This window comes from Coptis chinensis, chromosome 4, assembly GCF_015680905.1.
Source record: "Coptis chinensis isolate HL-2020 chromosome 4, ASM1568090v1, whole genome shotgun sequence".
In the NCBI taxonomy this organism is placed as follows: Eukaryota; Viridiplantae; Streptophyta; class Magnoliopsida; order Ranunculales; family Ranunculaceae; genus Coptis; species Coptis chinensis.
The window spans coordinates 25,367,766-25,385,630 of NC_141459.1; the positions used below are offsets into that span (position 1 = coordinate 25,367,766).

The 17,865-nt window shown below is 38.3% G+C and overlaps 1 pseudogene across 1 annotated transcript; it reads right to left on the reverse strand.

Annotated features, from left to right (window-relative positions):
* Positions 1–93: 93 nt before the first annotated feature.
* Positions 94–3,310, reverse strand: LOC147502900 (sulfite exporter TauE/SafE family protein 3-like; annotated as a pseudogene). The gene is made up of 10 exons (XR_015220926.1): positions 3,037–3,310; positions 2,407–2,549; positions 2,170–2,329; positions 1,539–1,739; positions 1,392–1,456; positions 1,268–1,295; positions 1,074–1,158; positions 740–786; positions 518–631; positions 94–351 (listed from the first exon to the last, which is right to left on the reverse strand). The product of XR_015220926.1 is annotated as a sulfite exporter TauE/SafE family protein 3-like (transcript).
* Positions 3,311–17,865: the final 14,555 nt, after the last annotated feature.

The window sequence follows — 17,865 nt, forward strand, 5'->3', positions numbered from 1 at the left end:
TATGGCTCTCAGTTTTTGAATTAGATTAGCAGCTCTGTCACTTTCTGTTCTTTCGAAACACCATAAACAAGGCGTAGCTCTTCTTTAGATCCATCATCTCTAGCCCCATAAATTGCCATTTACTTCTTCTAGAACTCAATTGTGCGGCTTCTTCAACTTCCTTTTCCATTTGTTTTAACTGTTCGTGCAGGGACCACAAACTAGCTGCTTTGTCATATTCAACCACAACTTCAGAAGGCGTTGGAATATGCTTCTCCAGCTCTTTACGATCTTTTATTGTACAAACAATAGAATCTAATTTACTTTCAAGATTCCGAATCTTTATAGCACAATCCTCTTGGCTAGAAACACCTGTTGGAGACAGAACCACAGAACCATAAGCTCCACACATATCTCAATTACTTGACAGTAAAGAGATTAACCAGATAAGACAAAACACATATACGCAACCATAAATATAAGGAAGTTCGCCATAAGGCCGATTAGAAATTTCTGAAAGTATAAGTTCGTTACTAACCTTAACTCTATTTCCTCTTTTATGTAAATACTAGGGTATGCCCGTGCCTACCTCCCGCGAGGCGTCGACGTGCCTGCGGCGCTACCTCGACGCTCGACGAGCCTTACGGTCAGTCTACGATATACAGATATAATAAATATAAAAATGACAAAAGCAAATAACAGAATTTCTGTACCATAGGGAACTGGAAAACATTTTAGAAGGTAGTATTCCACCACTGACATCGATGAAGAGAACGTCATGGCAAAAGTTGTTGTAGCACTTGAGACCTGCAATTAGACCCTCACATTAAGTCTAGCAAACATAAGTAAACACGTAATCGCGCAATCATTTATTGATTTATTTTATGAACAACAAGTTGGTTTTACGGCGGGTCAACAATTTTATTTCTGGATGTGCACCGAATCGACGAGAACATCTTGAGATGGTGATAGGGTGATCTATTCTCCCAAACCCAGAAAATATAGATATTGGATGTGCACCGAACCTAGAAAAGCATCCGGGGTTAACCTAGGGGTCGCTTAAACAGAGTCACACAGTAGTAGCATATAACGACCTCTTGATCTCCATTAGTATTTGTCTCCTTGTGAGTACCGTTGCTTGGGCCACCGGTAAGGCCTTGTATTCTACTTCTTCGTTACCTTATTAAACAGGAAGGGATGCTAACTATCAAGTTGAAGTACAAGAAACGAAGTGACAGTATGAAATCTTGATGTTATCTGATACTTTGAAGAAAGCATACTGACGTACCATTTGACTCCAATCGTTTAGCAGCTTCCTGAAATCAAGGAAGAAACAACTAATTCAGTGGGAGGAAAGAATTGGTTTAAAATGGATTAGAACTCCACAAAGAGATGAATGAAGGTTCAATTACCTTCTTTAAAATAGTTTCTTTTTTCCATGTCTCTACACCCTTAAAGAATGCCTTAGTTGATGTGCCTGCAGAATCACTAAATAACTAAAGGATGCTTTCCAACTCCAGAAAATGGCAAGGAGAAAAGCAAATCAAGAAATTTCTTACCTCTGAAAAGGATAATCAGGAGAACCGTGACCATCCAATCAGCAAAAACCACATTAAAAGCAACTCCTATACTGATCCCAAGCATAAGCATTGGTTGGAAGAGCAATGCCAAGTTATAGTCAATAATCAGCAATTCAAGTGTTGGATGCCTTAGCTTAAGATTGTAATATACAGTTGAGCCAGCTGCACCCATGATCATACCTGAACAAACAGAATCCATAAGTTACGTAGGTCTACTGTAACAATTAACGACATGAATTTTCCAAAGGGGAAATAAAAAGTTTATTCATTGTTATAACTTGAATCATATCCTAATTCCCAAGTTCAAAAAATGCAATCAAATGTTATAGTCAATCACTCGAGAACTGGGTCAAGTCGGGTAAATGTGCTCCATCGCAACCATGAAAGTCAATGAGTTAATAGGAACTCGTCAAAGACAGGACCACGACGAAGGAATTCTACCTAGAGATTTTGCAACTTATGTATCAGCTCCAAAAAAACACTGATCTATCGAAACGACTAACTATTGCCACTACCAATTAATCATAAAATCTAAATAAGTCAAAAACAAACACTATGACTTATTTAGCAGTTGCAACAAACAAATGGTATGACTAATAAGATCACTTACATTTAGAAATCGCGGTTGAAGATTTCGGATCAAACCCAATAATAAGAGTAAGCATAGGAACAAAAATCCCACCACCACCAACTCCTCCTACACTCCCAAACGCTGCCCCACAAAATCCAACTATCGAACCAACCACAATCTTCTAACTAAATGTCAACTCCTGTAGAGTCAAATTTTATTTAACATTTACTCAACACAAGCAAAAAAAATATAATAAACTAGTAAAAAAACACTTACTGGCCAAACATGTTGATAACCAGTCTGATCCGAACGCCATAAGAAATTTACAACGTTGAGAAAATAATCCTTCTTCTCAATGATTTGTTTTGAATCTTCAAAATGTTTCAAACTTCTTCTTTCAGCTGAAACAAGAAAAGCAGCTGCAAGAAACAAGAATGCAATATTTACTACTGATCTTATTCCACTCCATATTGCCCCACGTTTAGCCATTCCACACTTTGAGAGTTTCTAAGTATATAAGATTTATTATAACTGTGAAATGAAGATGTTGCAGAACTATCCTCAACATCTGCTGAAATCAGTGGACATTTAGCCCAACTTAAAAAAAATACTAACTTTAATCTACGTCAAATATCAAACTACAACTTCAATCAGTTTGTTGGTGGTACGTACAACACACTTAATTCCAAAGTGAAAATCGTATGTAAGTTGAGATGGAAAAGAGGAGTTTTGATTACCGATAGTTTGAAGATAAAGTTGAAGGCAATGAAGACCAAGAGTTTGATTTTGTGTATAGTCAGACGTCCTTTGTGTGTAACAGCAATAAAAGGAACACCAATTACTCAATTTCCATCCAAAACAAAAAAAAACGCAACTTTTAATAAACTAAAAACTTAAAAAATATACCTTTAAGCTTTACTTTGGTGTTTGATGAGAGAGATTGCGAGAGAACCGATAATAGTGACGAACTGTAAGGGAAGAAGATGAGAGAGATGGTGAGAGAGGCGGTGGAAGTTTTTTTTTTTGCTACAAAAGCGGTGAAAGCTAGAGGTGGTGAGATTAGTTCCAACTTCTCTGTGGTATCTAATTTTTGTGGGAGGGAAATTTTCGTGCTCCGCTCCCAAAACTTTGGAGCAATGTTGGATCTATACCGAGGAAAGATAACCGTGGGTGAAAACATACTGTGCCAAGATCTGATCCAACGGTCGAAGTCGTGGGAACACCCACGCGCTGTTACCGTCGCAAAAGGTTGCAAAATAGTGTCACGCCCTACTACGGCAACTATAACTATGTCAACAGCTGGTGACCGTGGCTAATAATTCTATAGCTTTGGTCCGTGGCTAATGCTCCGGGTCATCCGTGGCTAAAGCCCATTTTTCTTGTAGTGAAATTGCTAAATTCAATAATGACATGGTAAGAAATAATCATGGTAAAGTAATTAGGTTTTAACGTGAATAAAGAAATTACCGTTTTCCATTTGTTCATCCACTTAAGTAAGCAATCGGTTAGACCTCCATCTTTCTTCCATCTTGGATATCTGTTGGTTTCATTGGAGAAGAAAGATAAAAACACAACATCTATTGGGCACAAAAATTGATTCAAATTGGCAAAAAAATCATCTTTCAGTAAAGAAAAGCTAATAAGAAAATTGTCAAATTTCAAATGAATCAAGAATAAAGGTGGCAAAGAGCATACCTTGAGGACTGCTAAAATCGTTTGAACCCCATTGATGACATATTAGCAATTTTGAGACCACCCTTCTTCATTTTTAAGTGTTGTATGATGATGCTTTCACTTATCATTGGAATCACAAAGAATTCTATAAGAAAAAACCAATTAGCATATGAGATGCCAACAATATGAAATTTTTACAGCGACTGAGGTATCATATGGGTCGTCAAAAAGTTCCATGGTCAGAAATTCAAGCACACAACACACACAGGAAAACTGAACAAAACAATGTATGAATACCATGTAAACTCCTAAACCAATCAAGAGGAACCAATGTATCTCTCAGGATTCAGTTCCTATAAACGACTAATGACTACACTCATAATTTTTCAGCTTCAGTCCTTAATTTCAAGAATACCAAATCTACAATGTGCACCTATTTAAATGCATTTCAGTGTGCTCTAATCCTAGCCACACGTTTCGAATCTGTAATCAGAAAGTAATTAAAACATAAACAGGACAAAACCGACATAAAACTTTTAATTTGAACACCTGGTTAGACCCATAGTGGCTTCCATCTTTTTATCTTCTTCTCAAAGCCAAAATTGAGACTAAAATCTTCAAAACTTTCCCACCTTCTAAACCCTTTTAATGCTACTCATTAGATTACAGTCTTTTTTTTCTATGAAAACCGTTTTAGCAATAGCATCATGTCAAAAACTTCAGGTTGATCGAACTCCCCGCTCATGGCCACCGTTCATTTTTAGTTCTTGGGTTGGGATGATAGTTGATATATGCTTGGAGAACACTACTTAGAGTTTTGAACTCTCTAAATTAATGTAAAAGCAATCAAGATTCCTTACTCACGATCTTCGTTTCGTAGAGTTTGAATAAGGATTCGAACTAACCTAAAGCTTAGAACAACTAAAAATTAGATGTTACAATAAAGGGAAATTAAGGAGTAAGGATATAATATAAATGTTAGATTTTTCCTTCCTATACAAACATTAATAAAAACATTAACAATGAAAACATGCACTTAATACGAAAATGGAAATTTGAAAGAGAAATTGGAGAGTTAATCCTCCTCATGTGAAACTATCATTAGTGTTGATTTGAAATAGGTTTTGATTCTTCCTAGACTCATAGACAAGTCCCTAACGGAAAAATAGATTTGATCCCTAGCATGCATGGCTCACTAAAAGAGCTCATACATGCTAGCAAGTGAAACCAAACAATGACTTATCTCTAAGCTCATTGCTTGATTTCTAACTAAACTCTACACCAACTACCATTTTGGGGTAGGATGTAGAGTTAGTTGTTCTTCCTAAACCTACCAAACCAACAATTGGTTTACCCTCACATGAGTTAGACTAACTCCCCAAAAGGGAAGTTAGCTCATGATCCTTGGGACAAAGACTTATGAACTAATAAAAACACCAAAGAGAAAGAGAGAGAGAGAGAAGAAATATCCACAACCAAACTCACTTCTATATTTTCTAGAAGAACAAGTGTTCCTCCATTAAAACTATTACAAGCTTTTTTTAATAAAAACCAAAACTAACTTCTCATTTTCACTAAGGAACTAAAATAATGTCATGTGAGGAAAATAAGTCAAGGGAGTAAATGGAGTGTCCCCACATTTGTCTAATTTCTTCTCCATTTGAGAGAAATCTCATTTCCTCCCACGTGAACTATCAAACCACATTGATTCATTTTTATCTACCACATTAAAACAAAGTGACACCTTGCCTTTTTTTCACTATTAACACCTAATCTAATTTATTACATGCAAGGTGTCAACTTTGCACCAATAATTTGTTATCTTTGTCTTGACATGCTCCATGATTGATGACTCATCCAATCTTGTGGCCCCGCATAGTGGGTCCATGTGCAGTCCAGTGGCAGTCCGGTATTTTGGCAGTTTTACAACTTCCCGCCTATGCGTAGAGTTCATCGCCCTGATTGTCTGAGCAGCTCTCTTGTCGCATTCGGAGTCCTGGTTCGAGAGGTAGGAGCTTTGGAAGTTTGATGCTTCTACATGGATTTGGGAGAATTCATATATACGCCGTTCCTCGTGCTTTATTGCAGGTGCAAGAAAGTCTTGTTCACGTCAGACGTCAGACGTCTTGTTCACGTCAGACGTCTTTGAAGTTCCAATGACGTTGTCGCCCACCATTGAGTGGACGGCTAATTGGTTACGCCCTCGAGCGAATCTTTGGTACACGCAGCTCGATTCGAGCGGTGTTGTACTCCCCTCGAGAAGCGTGTCAAACATCAAATCCCTCGCGGGTCGATACTCGACAATAACGAGGGTCGGGCTATCGAGTTAATCGAATTTGCGCGTATTCAAATCAACTCCGGCGAGAGTTCACGCTCCATCCCATCCGCCGTAATCCAAAATTCGCCACCCCGAAACCTCCATTGTTATAAAATTTCAACACCAATTCTTCGAATATTGAGCTGGGATTCGATGCAATAGATATTCCCACTCTCTACTAGCAATTTCCTCATCGAAAAATGGGTGAAACATCCCGGAATTATAGAGATTTGTGAAATTTCTCTCAACTGTAATTCTTCTTCGTGCTGCCATAGCGCGGTGTAAATTAAGTTTTGATGGTGCAAATAGCAAGAGGAGGTGGAGGAGGTGGTGCTGGAGATAGGGGGTTGAGTTTGGTGGAGTTTGGCCCGCGTGCGCGGGTCGAATTTACTGCTGGTATGCCGCGCGCGCGAGTGGATTGTGGGGGGACCAAGATCCGATTTTTGTGGAAGAAGAAGTGAGGGGGTGGACGCGTGGGTGCCCCGCGCGTGGGCTTTGTACCCGGATCTTTGGTTTTTGGGTCGGGTCAAAATTTTGGCCCAAGTACAAATGAATTACAGAAATTCCTCTTATGTCCCGAAATGTTCCGAAATTTCAAACGTGGAAATTCGATTCGTTTCAACTCCAAATTGAACGGATGAGATATCAAAACGATCAGTATTAAAAATGTCATCCACTAGAATATGAAAAATCACATTCAAACATTATTATTATTTTTTTTTTTTTGGTTTTTATTTATTTATACTTTTATATACAAATGTACAAGTCGAGAAGAACTTGTCAACAACACCGAAAATCCAAATAAAACAACACATCACAACAGCTTAACTCAAGCAACTTTCATGTCGACTCTGGGCGAACCCAATCCAGCCAAACTGTGGCTTATCCTTTATGTTTTGGGGGCCTAGGGTTTAGGACGGTACCATCCTTGACCAATGTGCAATGGTCTAATAATAATATTACCCTTAGTACATATGGTATAGCCTCAAACCGCCCGAAACAAATCACATAGAAAACTCGAATCGGGGTTGGCTCGGTGGAATCCATTGCCCGCACGAACGAACTAGGAAATGTCCGATGGTGCATATCACGACTCTCTTTGGGCACCATTAAGGGTGCTAATAAAACAAAACGAGTATATACATGTTGAGTCTTTTTTACGCCGGATCCTCAAGACGAATGTGAGTCTTTTAACGCCGATCCTCAAGACGAATCCCAACCTAAGAGCAACGGACGACGACGGCGAAGTTTATCCTATTGAGCTGGTGTCGAACAATAATATACCTTATACCGCTCATCATCTCGGATAAAAGATCAAGACCTGACGAGAAAGGAGTTTGACAATACATACACCACCCCATCCTTTTCGTCGCTTTTCGAGCAAAAGTACTACGACCATTACCAATTCGAGATGGGTGAGATTTGGACCAAATGATGAGTTGGAGTTCATGAGGAAGAGAATAGAAAAGGGAGGAGAAAGAAGGAGTTGAAATTTTGGTACCTATTGTTTTCCCGAGGCACGTTTGTTCGATTATCGAAGACATTTATACTTTCGGCCTCAAGTAGAGTTTTTGTGGACTAAGGTTCCGGCACAACCACACACTCTAGGGATTGTTAGAAAAGAAAATAGAAGAGGGGCCCGGCTACCTAATGGCATACTTTTCCCCGTTTAAATACATGAAAAGAAGTACACCAAATAATCTATTAGTCCGTGTAGACCGGATCATTGAGAAGAGTCTCTTCGACATCTGGAGAGCGCAACTCATGATAATGTTTAAGGCGCTGGCCATTTACTTGAAATTCGCTACCATCATTTACGTTTTTCACAGAGATAGCCCTATAAGGAGTGACAGCAGAGACAGTGAAAGGACCAGACCATCGAGTTTTTAATTTTCCTAGAAAGATGTGTAATCTTGAGTTGTACATCAAAACTTTTTGACCGACTTTGAACTCTTTTCGCAATATGTGCTTGTCATGCACTCTTTTCATGTTGGCTTTATAGGATTTCGAGAGATCATAAGCATCACTCCGAATTTCCTCAAGCTCATTTAACTACAATTTTCTCTTTTCGCCTGCCACGTTAGTGTTATAATTGAGGCTTTTGATGGCCCATAGAGCACGGTGCTCAAGTTCAACCGGCAGATGACAGGGTTTTCCAAAAACGAGGCGATACGGAGACATCCCTATAGGTGTCTTAAAAGTCGCTCAGATGCCCACAAGGCATCGATAATCGTAGAGACCAGTCTTTCCTAGATGGATTGACAGCTTTTTCCAAAATGGATTTTATTTCTCGATTAGAGACTTCTACTTGACCAATCGGTTTGAGGATGATCTGAGTTGCCACTTTGTCGTGACTCCATATTTCTTTACTAATGATTCAAAATTTTATTGCAGAAATGTTTTCCCGTCACTAATTATAGCTTTTGGAACACCAAATCGAGAGAAAATATTTTCTTTTACAAACAAAAACGACCGCTTTATGATCGTTAACACGACATGCCAATGCCTCAATCCATTTTGACACATAGTCAACTGCTACAAGTATGTATAGGAAGCCATGAGAATTTGGAAATGGACCCATAAAGTCGATGCCCCATACATCAAAGATTTCCACAATTAGAATGGGATTTAAGGGCATCATATTGCGTTGAGTAATGCGACCTAATCTGCCGGCAAATGATTGCATGCTTTGCAATGCTCATGTGCATCTCTAAACAGTGTTGGCCAATAAAACCACATTGTAGAACCTTTGGCGCCAGTTTTCTTACCACTAAAATGACCACCACAAGATTGTTCATGGCGGAAGGATAACACATCGTTGTGTTCCCGGTCGGAATGCAACGCGCGGATAGTTGGTCCGAACAATACTTGAAAAGGTAGGATCATCCCAAAATAGAATTTCCGCAAAGGATAAAACTTTTTCCGGTCATTACAAGACCAAGATAAAGGAAATTCCTCGGTAACTAAGTAATTTACTATGTCCGCATACCAAGGGGGCGAAAAAATAGAGTACAAGTGTTCATCCGAAAGGAATCACGATAGGTTCGTATCGATATCAACATCAATCGACAAGTCTTGATAAATGGTCCAACCACATTTTCGCTACCTTTTTATCTCTAATTTCGAGAGTAAACTCTTTGCAAAAAGAGAATCCATCGGATCAACCTTTGTTTTGCATCTTTTTTCGCTAACGATAAACGGTGCCGCGATGGTCAGTGTAGACAATAGTTGGAGAACCCACTAGGTAAGGACGAAACTTATCTAACGCATATACAACGGCGAGAAACTCTTTCTCAGTGGTGGTATAGTTACGTTGAGCTTCATTAAGGGTTTTACTCGCATAATAAATGACAACCGGCTTATCTTCTCGGTGTTGCCCTAGTACAGCTCCAATAGCATAGTCGCTCGCGTTACACATTAATTCAAAAGGTTTAGACCAATCAGGTGGTTGAATTATGGGAGCGGTAGTTAAAGCGGTTTTTAATACCTCAAAGGCTTGTTTGCAAATCTGAAATCAAATCAAAAGCGGCATCTTTAAGCGGAGATTGGTTAAAGGTCTAGCAACCTTTGAGAAATCTTGAATAAATCTCCTATAGAAACCCTCAAGTGTCCTAAGAATGCGCGAATGTCTCGAACTGTTTTTGGTATAGGAAGTGAAGCAATTTTTTCTATCTTAGCTTTGTCGACTTCGATTCCGTCCTTTGAAACGATATGTCCTAAAACTATTCCTTTAATAACCATGAAATGGCATTTTTCTCAATTAAGAACAAGGTTTTTCTCTTCACAACGTGTAAAGACTTTTTCAAGATTTGATAGATAGCTATCGAAAGAATCTCCATAAATTGAGAAGTCGTCCATGAATACCTCCATAAACCGTTCAACCATATCACTGAAAATATGAAGCATGCAGCGTTGGAAAGTACCAGGTGCATTACAAAGGCCAAAAGGCATTCGTCTATATGCAAATGTACCAAATGGACAGGTGAACGTTGTCTTTTCTTGATCAGCAGGGTCGATGACTATCTGAAAATAACCTGAATAACCATCAAGAAAGCGATAATAGGCATGACCGTTAAACGCTCGAGCATCGATCGATGAATGGAAGTGGAAAGTGATCCTTACGGTGACGGCATTAAGTTTCATGATAGTCAATGCATATTAAGCCATTTTAATTGGGATCTGGCGGAAATGCATTCATCTTTATCATTTCGCTGGCAACCGTAATGCCAGATTTCTTTGGAACCACGTCACGGGACTCACCCAAACACTATCGAGATAGGGTAAATAATACCCGCGATCTAGTAATTTTAACACTTCCTCTGGGACCACGCCTTTCATGGTAGGGTTTAGGTGACACCGTAGTTCACGCGACGCCTTAGCATTTTCTTCGGTGTATCGCGATGGGTGCACACATTAGGTTCAATGCCTTTAATGTCATCAAGGGACCATCCAATAGCGAGCGATGTTGTTGAATGACATTAATTAAACGAGCTTCCCGATCGCCGCTTAATTGTGAAGAAATAATAACCGGGTGACGACCATCGACATCAAAGTCATCAGACGTATTTTAATTCCCGAAGGAAGTGGTTTTAATTCAGGGGGGCGGGGAGTGGGTATTAAAGATTCTTGAGGAAGGTCATCATCCATGTAGTAAAACAGTTGATGATCATCCAAGTTACTTGACATCACCGTTGTAGGGTCAAATAATGGTAATTGACTCTAATAACTCATTTACTTCTTGTGTGTAATCATCGCCCTCAAACTCAGATTCGCTTAAAGGAAAGAAATTGGTACACTTCATCTTCGTGAAAAGAGTTTGTGAAATACTCTTTGCGGAATCTTTGTCAACCCCGTTGACCTCACCATCAATGTCGGGCTCTCGAAGTTGTTTCATCAACTTGAACACATTCACCTCGACCAGAAAGATTTCCGAAGGACATGGTCATGGAACCATCTCTACGAGTTAATAAGAGCATTAGCGGTGGCGCAGGAACGGGCGTCCCTAAGATGATAGGAATGGAATCACATGCAACTTCAGATCCAAAATAACAAAGTCTACCGGGATAGAAGAAATCTTGGACTTTTACAAGGGCGTTTTCCACAATTCCTTTTGGATACTTTATGGAACGATCGGGCTAACTGTAGAGTCATGGTGGTAGGTTTGAGCTCATGAAGTCCTAGTTGTTTAAATAAATAATATGGAAGTAAGTTCACACTAGCTCCTAGGTTCAATAAGCCTTGATAGCCGTGTATTTGTCACCTAAGGTGCATGGAACCGTTGGTCTACCGGGGTCCTTGTATTTTACTATACCATTGTGGTTCGGTGATGGAGGGAAACCGCTGTTGAGGAACGGCTTGTTGAGGAACATTAGTTCTCCTTTTTGTGGTGCACATATCTTTCGTAAATTTTGCATGTTTTGGTAATAGTTTTAAGGCATCGAAAAAAGGTAAGTTGATTGTTAAATTTTGAAAAGTCTCTCGAATTTCAAAGAAAATTGTCATCGAGGTTTATTCTTTGCCAAAGCGTCTGAAATCGGTGCCTTAGGTGCGAATTTGGCAAAGGGGTCTACTTGCTTGTTTCCTACATTTGGAGGTGTTGACTTTGTTGTATCGGGGAATCTTCCGTAGGTTTATTATTAGAACTAGATTCCTTGGAACCCTCTTTTTCCTTTGGTTGATCATCCGCATATCGTGTCGATTGTCGGCGTTTTTTCCAGATCGTAGAGTAGTGATTGCATGCACCTCACCTTGGTTGGGGGTGCTTGTACCAGGGGCATTAATTGGCCCAAAGGTGTGTTTGCTGGTTTAGGGTTTGAACCGCTTGTGCATGAAACACGCCTTTTCGACTCTTTTTCTTGCGCCCGATTGCTGAAGTGATTGTTGGATAGACGTTAAAATTTGAGATTTGTTGGTTCATGTAAGCCAAGAAAGTCTCATTTGTCCTATCCATAATGGTTGGCCGGTTGTCAACAGTAGTAGTTCTCGATTATTGCTTAGAAGTTGTTGATTATAGTTGGGATTTGGATTAAATTTGGAACAAGGTCAGCGGTTGGTCTAATAATTAGCATTAGAATTATTTTGAAATTGGCCTTGTTGGTATTGTTGATTATTTCCTTGGCGGTATGGAATAAAATTATTGGTAGGTCGAATAGGTTGATTAGCGAAACCAGGAGGAGCCCCCATTTGTTGGTTATTTTGACGCCAAGCGAAATTCGGATGTTGTCTCCACGGTGCATTGGGAATGTTGAATGCACATGCCTCCTCCGCTTGTTGAGTAGGGGAAGCATATAACAAGGGACAATATGCATCAGGATGATCAGGACTAAGACAAAGGACACAAGGAGTGGTGTCAACGTTCATGACTGGTTTTGGTAGTTGATCGTTTACTTGAACTAAAGGGCATCTACTTTTTAGTTAGGGATTCTATCAAATTTTTATTTCGGGATCGGGTTTTACCTCAAAAATAGATGTGGCTTTTGTAACAAAGTATCCTTTGATGATCTAGAGACAACTTCGGTGTTACCCCAAAGTGTACCTTTTTTTCGCTTGTTTTTAAGAAAAGTATAAGCTTCAAGAGCTCCTTTGTCCATGAAGCAACCTCCGCTCATTATATCAAGAGTTTCTTTTTGATGATCAGACAGACCATTAAAGAATGAACGAACAAGGACAGCTTTTTCTAGTTGGTGGTGAGGACATTCTAACAGAAGATCAGTAAAACGACTCCATGCTTCCGTAAAGGATTCATGAGGATTTTGACGGAAGAATTGAATTTTCTGAAGCATTTCAGTTGTTTTCTTCTGAGTGTAAAACTGAAGCATAAAAGCTTAAACTAGTTTATTCCATGTGTCTATGGATTGTGATTGTTAACCTACTAGCCAGATTGACGCTTTTTCCGCTAAAGTGAATGGAAACAGTCGAAGCAAGAGTTGTTCCTTAGAGGCTGGCTGGATGATGAAATGTTGTTGCCACTTGTTGAAGTCTACGAAGATGATTATACGGTTTTTAGATGCTCCAAACCATGATATATTGGTAACAAACTGAAAACGTTTGGTGGGATCTGAAAATCACCGACAATGTCCTCAAGTTTGATGCGGGGAAGAAGGTCCTTCCTGTAATGCAAAGATAGAAGTCCGAGAGGGGCTTCTCTGGCTGGTGTAGGATCGTCGGCCATAATGACGTAAGTTGATGGCGGCGAAGGATTGTGATGAAGGTAATTAGCGGAAGAATAATAATTTTTATGTGAGAACTTACGCAATTGCTTATCGTTTTTTTTTTAATTTTATAGGTATGTTCAATTTCTTTAGTGGAACTGACCTTAATCTCATGCAAGCATAAAATTAAATCTAACTTACGAAGGAATTATGAGGACTTGAATTTTATTATTATCTTAAGCATTAGGGTTGAACAACATATGCCTAAGCTTTGCGCTAACGTGAGCGAGGGAAGCTAGAATCGTGTGCATAAACCAACGGCCGATCACAAGAGAGATATGAGGGAGGATTTCCGTGCAAGCGGTTCTAATTAAAAGTAACCTCAATCTTTCAAGTTTCCTAGACACCATTGGAATATGATTAAGATTTATGGAATTAAAATTTATGCAAAGGTGGTATTAAATTAATTTTAATTTAATTTAATTTAATTTAATTTTTTTTTTATTTATTATTATTTTTTTTAAAGATTTATGCAAGGTTTAAAATATAAACATACAAATACGATCTACTCATACAATACTAGGTGCAGTAGCATGTGAAGGTACTCTACTCATACGTATAGCTATACGAATAGGCAAGCTTGTGTCATCGATAAATATTTCCATACGTACAGGCAAATATATATCGATTACGATATGTACGCTAATTTGTAAATCGATATTACGTAAATGTATATCAACAATGCTTGGTTAATTTGAATCACTCATAATTATCTAAATACATTAGCATCACGAATCACGGATACATCTGCCAGGAGAGATGACAAAACTAAATATGCAAAGTATTATACCTAAACTAAAATACAACTCTTGTATTGCATAATAAATCGATTTACGACAATACTCATTGAGATTGAATGTCCTATAGAGAGCGGCTTTACCCGTAGGGTTTAGAAACAACTTACCCAACTCAGATTTTAACCCTCGTTGGAATGTTCTCCTCTTTCTTGACAAAATCGACTTATTAGACAATACCGGTAATGCGTATCGTGAGAAATATCAAACATTGAACAAGCAACATTTATAATTAGAAAGACATATACCCATGCAAAACAAGCACCATTAATATGTAAATATACATTCATATGCAAATCATGTCCGAGTAATCTTATATAAATATTTACCGTATACAAACTTGATTCATGCATAATTCGAGGCTAAAGCTTAAATAATAATCCATAAATTTTTCCTAATACTATATACATGCCATACATGCAGAAAAACATAATAATAATAAAAAAAAACAATAATATGAAAAATTGAACCTGTAGCTTCCCGAAGTTTTTAAGCCTTGAAACAAACGTTTCAATTGCCGACGCGTTAATCCCAAAGGATTATCGATATTTTCATGTCTGGGATCCAGATATTTAGGCACGGAAATGGATCAATGTAGATCCGAGATCTTTGGTGGTTGAAGCAGAGCAACAATCGAAGAAATTCACCCACGGACGTGGGGTCGAGCAAGACTTGCGACTTACACCTGCGTGCACGCTTGTCCAATAATTCACCGAATACTTTCAAATTTTTATCGGAAGTCTTATAATCGCTTTGTATTTATCTTTCCCAGTCCTAACTTTTGGTACTTGAAGTGGAACAAATTTTTTTTAGATTACGTGTCCATTTCAAGGCAAAAATACGAAAAAAAAACAAAAAAACGTAAACGAACGAAAAGGAAAGGAAGGAAGAGAATGGGGGTTCCCCCTTGATGCAACTTCCGATCTTTAGCACAAGTTCTATGGCTTTAGAACAGCAGCGGTGCCATTTGATATATGCTTGGAGAACACTACTTAGAGTTTTGAACTCTCTAAATTGGTGCAAAAGCAATCAAGGTTCCTTACTCACGATCTTCGTTTCGTAGAGTTGGAATAAAGATTCGAACTAAACTAAAGCTTAGAACAACTACAAATTGGAATTTACAATTAAGGGAAACTAAGGAGTAAGGTCATAATATAAATGCTAGATTTTTCTTTCCTACATAAACATTAAGAAAACATTAACGTTGAAAACATTCACTTAATACCTCAAATAAAGATTTGAAAGAGAAGGTGGAGAGTTAATCCTCCTCATGTGAAACTATCATTAGTGTTGATTTGAAAAAGGTTTTGATTCTTCCTAGACTCATAGACAAGTCCCTAATGGAAAAATAGATTTGATCCCTAACATGCATGGCTCACTAAAGAGCTCATACATGCTAGCAAGTGAAACCAAACAATGACTTATCTCTAAGCTCATTGCTTGATTTCTAACTAAACTCTACACCAACTACCATTTTGGGATAGGATGTAGAGTTAGTTGTTCTTCCTAAACCTATCAAACCAACAACAATTTGTTTACCCTCACATGAGTTGGATTAACTCCCCAAAGGGAAGTTAGCTCATGATCCTTAGGACAAAGATTTATGAACTAAGAAAACACAAAAAGAGAGAGAGAGAGAGAGAAGAAAGATGATGACAACCAAACTCACTTCTATTATTTTCTAGAAGAACAAGTGTTCCTCCATTAAAACTATTACAAGCTTTTTTTCATAAAAACTAAAACTAACTTCTCATTTTCACTAAGGAACTAAAATAATGTCATGTGAGGAAAATAAGTCAAGGGAGTAAATGGAGTGTAACCACATTTGTCTAATTTCTTCTCCATTTGAGAGAAATCTCATTTCCTCCCACGTGAATTATCAAACCACATTGATTCATTTTTATCTACCACATTAAAACAAAGTGACACCTTGCCTTTTTTTCACTATTAACACCTAATCTAATTTATTACATGCAAGGTGTCAATTTTGCACCAATAATTTGTTATCTTTGTCTTGACATGCTCCATGATTGATGACTCATCCAATCTTGTGGCCCCGCATAGTGGGTCCATGCGCACCCGATGGCGATCCGGTATTTTTTGGCGAGTTTACAATTTCCCGCCTATGCGTAGAGTTCATCACCCTGATTGTCTGAGCATCTCTCTTGTCGCATTCGAGTCCTGGTTCGAGAGGTAGGAGCTTTGGAAGTTTGATGCTTCTGTGTGGATTTGGGAGAATTCATATATCACTGCCTTCCTCGTGCTTTATTTCGAGTTTAACCAATATTTCCATGTTTACGCAAATACCCGCAAAAGTATGAAAACATATTTATTTCATGATTATTAAACACATAATGAACCAAATTTATATGTCTCAACGGGGTTTCATAATACACTTTTGGGTGCTTATCAATAGTGTTGAACTTTGGATAATTGATAGGCCTATTAGTGATAGAACTTTTACAAGAATGGTGTTTACCCGCATTCAGATTCCAAACGATGGAGGTACCTCACGGCTATCCGCTCCAAGTCTAAACTTCAATGTGCCTTTGGCGACTTCCAAATAAAGGGAATGGGATATAAGGAAGGAAGGGTTCATGGAATTTGTAGAGAAAACTTTAAGTCTTCACGATGGTTTTAATGTTGACAAATTCAATGTGTACTATTATAATCCCAAACATGCATGTGCTCGAAATCATGAATGGATCGTGATAGCGATGATCAAGACACGCTTCAACACCTCTGTCTTGGGCATATAACCTTGCTTCCTGCCTGGTTACTTGGTCAGGTTGCGACTTTAGAACTAAGATCTGTCCGTATTCCAAATCAGTTCGAATATCAATTCCCTGTTTTTCTGCATTTGATTTCTTTGACCTTTGATATTCTGTACGTGTCTTCTCATTGATTCTCCCTAAAATCATATGAATTTTTTGGATTTTTCCCGATGAAACCAAACCCAACTCTCCCTCTCTCTTTCTTCTCCACCCTCCGCTCATGCCCCACTGCATCGCAGTTATTCTAGTCTAATCCCTTACTGTTTGTCAATATCTAAAAGAAATGGGACTATGACAGTTTCACACTTTCACTGATTAAAAGAAAACAATATAAAAGAATTACGTGGAGAATGTCTCCATAAAGAGATTCCCAAAAAAAAAATCAAGGCCCTCTCTATAAAGAAAACGGATATTAGATGATGCATAAGACACAGAGGCAAACTTATTTCATACCTCCAGGATGAAATTTCATGTAAGGTGTTATCTTTGTACACATGACCTTTCAAAACAAATCCGGATAGAATCTTCTGTTTTGTGTTGTTTAACTTCATCGATGGAAATAAACCTTTTACTTGATGCTCCCTTTAATCCTGAACAAAGTAACTTTATTTGAGTAGCAATCATTAACTGGTTAAAGCTGGAATACACAGGTACAATGATGAGCTAAAAATAGCAATTATAAAATCCCTACTGTGGCTGTAGTTTATAACTTTATAAGTAGCCTTAAATCTACTTGCTTCCATCAAACTAAAATTCTTGGTTCTCATACAGTAACCGATCTTTGCTCTTTTCATTATTTAATCCGATGACTATTCGGTAATACTATAACAGAAAGTAATACAGGTAACTTTCTGTTTCACTCAGAAAACCAATCAATCAACAACTACAGTCATCCGGAATACCAAATAAAATAAAATAACAAATCAGTTTTACGAGAAGTACCCAAAGAGGTCGGGATGAGTCTT